The 6324-nt window shown below is 39.2% G+C and overlaps 1 pseudogene; it reads left to right on the forward strand.

Moving 5' to 3' along the window:
* Nucleotides 1-4381: 4381 nt before the first annotated feature.
* On the forward strand, nt 4382-5719 carry LOC148038296 (uncharacterized; annotated as a pseudogene).
* Nucleotides 5720-6324: the final 605 nt, after the last annotated feature.

The following is a 6324-nucleotide window of genomic DNA, read 5'->3' on the forward strand; positions in this document are numbered from 1 at the left end:
GAGAGAGATTGTGTGTGTGTGTGAGGTAGAGCAAGGGACAGGTTGGAGAAGCTCTTGCTTCTTCTTCTTCTTCTTCTTCTTCTTCTTCTTCTTCTTCTTCTTCTTCTTCATGGAGCTTGCATGATGATGAAATCAAAGAAGGTGGAGCTCGCTTGAGGTGCATTACAAAGATTGTAAAGTCATCGACAAGCCTCGAATAAACTACAATGTGAGAACATAAATCAATGAGTTTACTAAATTTGTTTTGAGATTTTGCAATGGCTATACGAGAGGTAGCCATATCCCTATTGCCCAAAATGCTTGCAACAATAGTCATTTCATTAAGTACAATGTGCATGGCTTGCAAAAGTGAGGATATTTTGGTTCCATTACTGAGATCAATATCAAGAAACTAGGCACATACTCTCTATGATGAGTGATGGGATAGGAGCCTGTACTTTGAAATACCACACATATTAGCATAGGATGGGCAAATCAAGAGGAAGTGTGAGAGTGTGCTTGAGGGAGGAAGTGTGAGAATGTGAGGGAGTGAGTGTGTGAGGGTGAGGGATCAAGGAGAAGAAGCTCTCCATCATCTCCTCTCTTTTTTCTTCTCTTCTCTTCTCATATCACGCACAGCTATGGAGGATGAAGCTTGAAGGTGTAGGCTTGAGGTTGTTTGAGCTCGCATCAATCGTAGAGCTACCGGCATGCTTGAGGGAGGAGGAAACTCATTTTGGTATCAAGGTAGACTCACTACACCCCGATAGGATCAAAGATGCATCGGCTAGGTGAGAGATAGCCATAGGTCTTTGCTTGAAACACTTGAACAATAAGCGGTCCATGGGTCTTGGTAGTTGAGCATGACCTCACCTCTTCGGGGGGGGGGGGGGGTCACTATGTGTAAAAATGTGTTTCACGTGAGTTCAAAAAAAGGGAATATTAAAAAAGATAATCTTACAAACTTACATTCACATAAGGAAATATTTTAAAATATATAAATTTATTCACATAAGGGCTTTTTTATATTTCATATATAGATTTCTTACAAAAGGGTGTTATTAATTTCCAAAATCGGCCTAAATGTTGTATAAAAGGATATAATGAATCTTAATGACTAAGTGTATTACCCTTGTTTTTTAGGGTGTTATGCCAACTTTTCCAAGTTGCAATCTTATGGAGTCTAAGTAAACACACTTAGTTCAACTTGATAATGTCAATATATATGTGGTGATTTGACTGAATAGAGAGAGTAGCCGAGTGATCAGCTTGCTGCTTGTTCCTCTTTGAAGAGGAACTACATTTTTTCTATGGATGTGGAGGAAAAGAAACAATCCATCACTGAGATGGAGAGGGAACTTAGCTTGACCACAAAATCCAAACTAGAGTTTTCTCGAGCACATGCATTGTTCAAGAGCTAGTGGCAAGGACCATAGTCCCTTTACACATTGGCAAGCATTACATTCTCAAGCCAAGAGGAAGGGCTTTCTTCCACACATGTTTGTTGGAAGTGCCCCTATAAGAAAGCATGGACTTACCATGGAAGTTGAAAAAATGTTGAGTTAGTTGCCTAATCACAATGTTATTACATCTAGAGCAATGATTTTGGCATATATTTAGTAGGAAAAACTAGATAATGGTCTACAATTTTACTTCAAGCATGAGGAAGGCTACAATCATATCAACAAACATTTATTGAGCTCATTAACTCTTCTCTTCCATTACTTGCATTTTCTTGAGAACATAGTCATTATAATGGCATATAAAGACCTAGAGTTCTTATGAAAAAAGCATTTGAGATATCCCTTGCAATTGTGGGCCAATTGGACCAACAAGAATGTAAGCACGATGTGTTATAATTTTTCTCAACTCTATTTATTAAAGGTAAGCACTTTCAAACATTGGATCACAATTCACAATGGAAAACTTATGGAATCACATAAGTGCAAGGGAAGATAATTTGTTCAAGGACATGAATGTATATCCCTATTAATTTCCTTAAGCTTAACAATCCAAAGGGGGGGGAGGGTTTGAATTTTGGGGTATAAGATTTTGACTAAAGCATCTCGAGATTGTCAATATCAAAGTAAATTTACACACACACACACACACACACACACACATGAGAGAGAGAGAGAGAGAGAGAGAGAGAGAGAGAGAGAGAGAGAGAGAGAGAGAGAGAGAGAGAGAGAGAGAGAGAGAGAGAGAGAGAGAGAGAGAGAGAGAGAGAGAGAGAGAGAGAGTATTTTTGTAGTGCATTTTTCCAAGAGAGTCGGTGTACTAAGAGTCACAAAGACTTTTCACAGGCAGGAATCATGGTGCAACATCTCACCTACCACAACTATGCCACCAAGTCAATCAAATGAGCATTGTAAAAATTCCAAGAAAGAGGCATGCTCTTCAATATGCCAAGAAATGTGCCTTTGGTCCCAAGTGTGCTATAACTGGCAAGTGCATACATTGAGTTCCACATTTGCATCTTGTTGTATAGAGGCTCTCGTCTTAGTAAACACAGGAAGATGGTTAATGGATCTTATGGTGGTACACTTTTTGTAGAGGCAGTTCAGGAGAGAATTATTCATGCCTTTCTTGTGGAGGAGCAAAAGATTGAGAAGAAGAATTCGAAGATATAAAATTCAAAGAAGAAGTAGGCCAACAAAGGCTCAATTTCGTATGTCATGGTAAATTGACTCAATTTTTGTAGTTGAATCGAACTTCCAAGCATCAACATGTATAGGCATAGCACAAGTTCCTAATTTGATCATGCCTCAATTATGCATCATCAATCAAATGTAATTTTTAATCTAAGAGCTCTATTGTGTATTCAAGTTCTGAACAAATGTGTTTGATGGCTCTAAGAGGTTGACCATGGTGGAAAACTTATGGAATCATGTAAGTGCAAGGGAAGGGGGTATTTTTGAAGATTTCATAAGCTTATATAGTAGGGATAGACCCCCATTAATCTTTTTCCAAACCGTAGAAATATGGGAGGGGGTGGGTATAAGCTTGGGAGGGGGGATCTAGGCTATGATGATGGGGGCTATGGGGGCATCATCACATTAAATCCCGACTCTCTCTCTCTCAACTCATAGTACATGTCTCAGTCTCTCTAGACTCTCTCTATCTTCCACACGTGTGTATTCATCTCTCTAGACTCTCCCTCTCTCTCTCTCTCTTTCTCTTAGCACACAACCCCTTATGCCTTCCACACCCCTTCTCTCGCCAGGCAAGGGTTCCTCACCTCTCGATGCCAGACTCGCATTCCTCTCCCTCAATGGCTATAGCAATAATGGAAAGACCCCCTCCCCTTCCATGTACCCATCCTCATAGTAGGTCAATCTTAGACCAAGGATATGGGCTGCTCAGGCCCTACTCTAAGTGCATCAAATTATTGGCCAACCCCCTGCATAAATGGCAAGGGGTGTTCGACAAATATAACATTGAACGATCCTATGCATCCATGACAAAATAGGAAGTCTCTAGATCCTTGGCACCTCTATACCTCTATAGATGAGGCTCATCTATCCCATCTCACCACTCTCTAACACTCCAAAGTTGTGAGAGATGATTTCATCACTTGCACTAGAAGGTAGCTAAAGGGTCCTTCATTAAATTCTGGAGGGAGCTTGTAGAGTACAATCCCCAGAAGGTGTGCCTATGTTAGAGCCAATGCTACATTTATCCCAATCTTGGAGAGTGGAGGTTCAAGGTCCTCTGATTGTATCTATCATCACTAAACCTACTACAAATATTTTATGAAACCTTAAGAGATAGTTTCTTATTAATTCTATGATAAAACTAGTATTTTGTATCTATTATATAAGGATTTACTAAATTATTCTGTTCAAAAAAGTAAACTTACAGTAAGAGATTTATAAATTATGGTATAAAGTCACAATAAGGTAAAGATAATGTCACAAAATAGGTTACATTGGGATATATAAAACATGCCATGAGCGCACATTATATATAGGATTTATAGATAGTGACCCCCCGAGGTTCACCTTTACATCTCGGTTCCATTTCCAAGACCAACAGATTCAAGCTTGAGCACTTGCAAGCTGTCATGATGCTGCACGTCTACCACTACGAACTTGAGGGTGGAGTTTTTTGCCAGGATTTTGATCTCATTAGTCAGCATTATTAGGAATTTGTTTTCCATTGTGTGTGTCTTTTTTTTTTGCATTTTGCATGACACATGAGCACATGTAGGTAGGCTAGGCACATTTTCTTCAACGCATTCATAATTTTTGCGTGGAAACATCGTTTGATTGATTTCATTGCATGGATTTTAATTTGCATTTTTCAAATCACATGAATGATTGGGCACGAAGTTATTTTTCAAAACATATTATTGCTAGGGCATGACCCACATTTTGATAACATCTTATATCCTCCAGTCATGAAAGTTAAGGTTCTTTCACGTTCAGAAGAAGAATTTACACGCGAACGCCATCAGGACCTTCAAAAATTCTATGATCCAAGCCTTCATTCTCATGAAAGAGCACTTGAATACACAAGAGCAATAAATGTTGGTAAAGTGGAGAAGGTTTTTGCTAAGCCATTTACTGGAGCTTTGAATGGACACATGGATGCTATATCTTGTATGGCTAAAAATCCCTAGAGCTTGAATTGTCTCTTTTTTGGTGCTATGAATGGAGAAATTTAGCTTTGGGATGTTTCTTATTGGCATACTATTTGTACATTTCCAAGGCATAAAGGGGCCATTAGAGGATTGGCTATATCTAGTGATGGAGAGCGATTACTTTCTTGTGGAGACGATTCCACAGTGAGGGTATGGGGATTCCCGCATGCAAAAATTGCTGACTTGAGCATTGACGATGCAATTGTTCAAGAGCTTGTGGCAATTCATGTTGCTAAAAATTCTTTCAGAGCAATTGATCATCAATGGAATGGTAGCTTTTTTGGTCCTGTTGGTGTTCAAGTTGATATATGGGATCATAATAGGTTGGAACCTATCACCAATTTTCTTGAGGGGCAGACACAGTCATTTTAGTTCATTTCAATCCTCCAAAAACTGAGGTTTTTGTGACCACAACAAGTGATCGAAGCATTGCTCTGTACGATCTTCGAATGGGAACTCCAAAAAGAAAGCTAATAATGTAGAGACAAGAACAAATGATGTTGCTTGGAACCCGTGAGAAGCATTCAATTTTACTTGTGCTAATGAAGATTGCAATTGTTATTCCTATGACATGTGAAAGCTCAAGAGCTCACTATGCATTCACAAAGATCATGTATCTACTATAATGGACATTGACTATTCTCCTATAGGACGTGAATTTGTTGTTGAATCTTATGATAGAATGGTTCGCATTTTTACCTACAATGGTGGTCATAGTAGGGAGGTATACCATATAAAGCGAATGCAAAGGATTTTCTATATTAAGTTTAGTTGTGATGCCACATATGTTCTCTCTAGAAGTGATGACACTAATGTACACCTTTTGAAGGCTAAAGTAGTAGAACAACTTGGAGTGATGCTTCCAAGAGAGAAATGTAAACATGCTTATTTGAATGCTTTGAAGGAGCATTACAAACATCTGCCACCTCTCAAATAAAAAGAATTGATAGGAATTGGCATCTTCCAAAGCCTATCCATAAGGCTGCCAAGTTTTGTCAGACATTCTATGATGCTGAAAGGCGACATGAAGAGATGAAACCAGCTCATAGTGCTCCAAGGGATGTGCCTTACTTAACAACACTGCAAGATGGCTAATCTAGTTGATTACATTGATGCCCTCTTCTGGTGAGTCTATGTGTGAGCATCATTTTTGCTGACTCAATATTGTATGGATGGGGTAGCAAGTTCCAATGCTAGTGGCCACAGCTCCAATAGTATCGCATGATGGTTGACCTATACATCGACTCCATCTTGCATTGAGGCTCTGTCTAGCATTGCGTTAAATGTACATACATGAATGTGTACTTGAGGTCCAATGGTGGCCACGACTTCAATTCACGGTGAATGATGGCTTGATCCAGGTGGCGAAAATCTTAATGATTATGTTTTTCGACAAAGAGATTTGAGAAAAGCTTTAAAGCTAGCTTTAAAGGCTTTTATGTTTCTTTAAACATGGGAAGCGAAAGCTAAGGCTTAAAACACCTTTTTTTTTTTGGAATAGCCAAAAAGCACAACGTGAGAGAAAGAAGAGAAAAACTATAAAAGGGAGAACTAGGAGAGCTTGGGAGGCCATCAAATTTGAAGAGAGTGGCTTGAGGTTGAGCATTGAGCCCCTCGCCTGCTTTGAAGTTTTCACCATCAAGTCTCATATGGGGGTGGCTTGAGTTCGTGCTTTGTACTCCTCGCCCTCTTAGAAGATT

Source organism: Lygodium microphyllum, chromosome 3, assembly GCF_053477565.2.
Source record: "Lygodium microphyllum isolate KBCC chromosome 3, Lygodium_microphyllum_v1.1.10, whole genome shotgun sequence".
In the NCBI taxonomy this organism is placed as follows: Eukaryota; Viridiplantae; Streptophyta; class Polypodiopsida; order Schizaeales; family Lygodiaceae; genus Lygodium; species Lygodium microphyllum.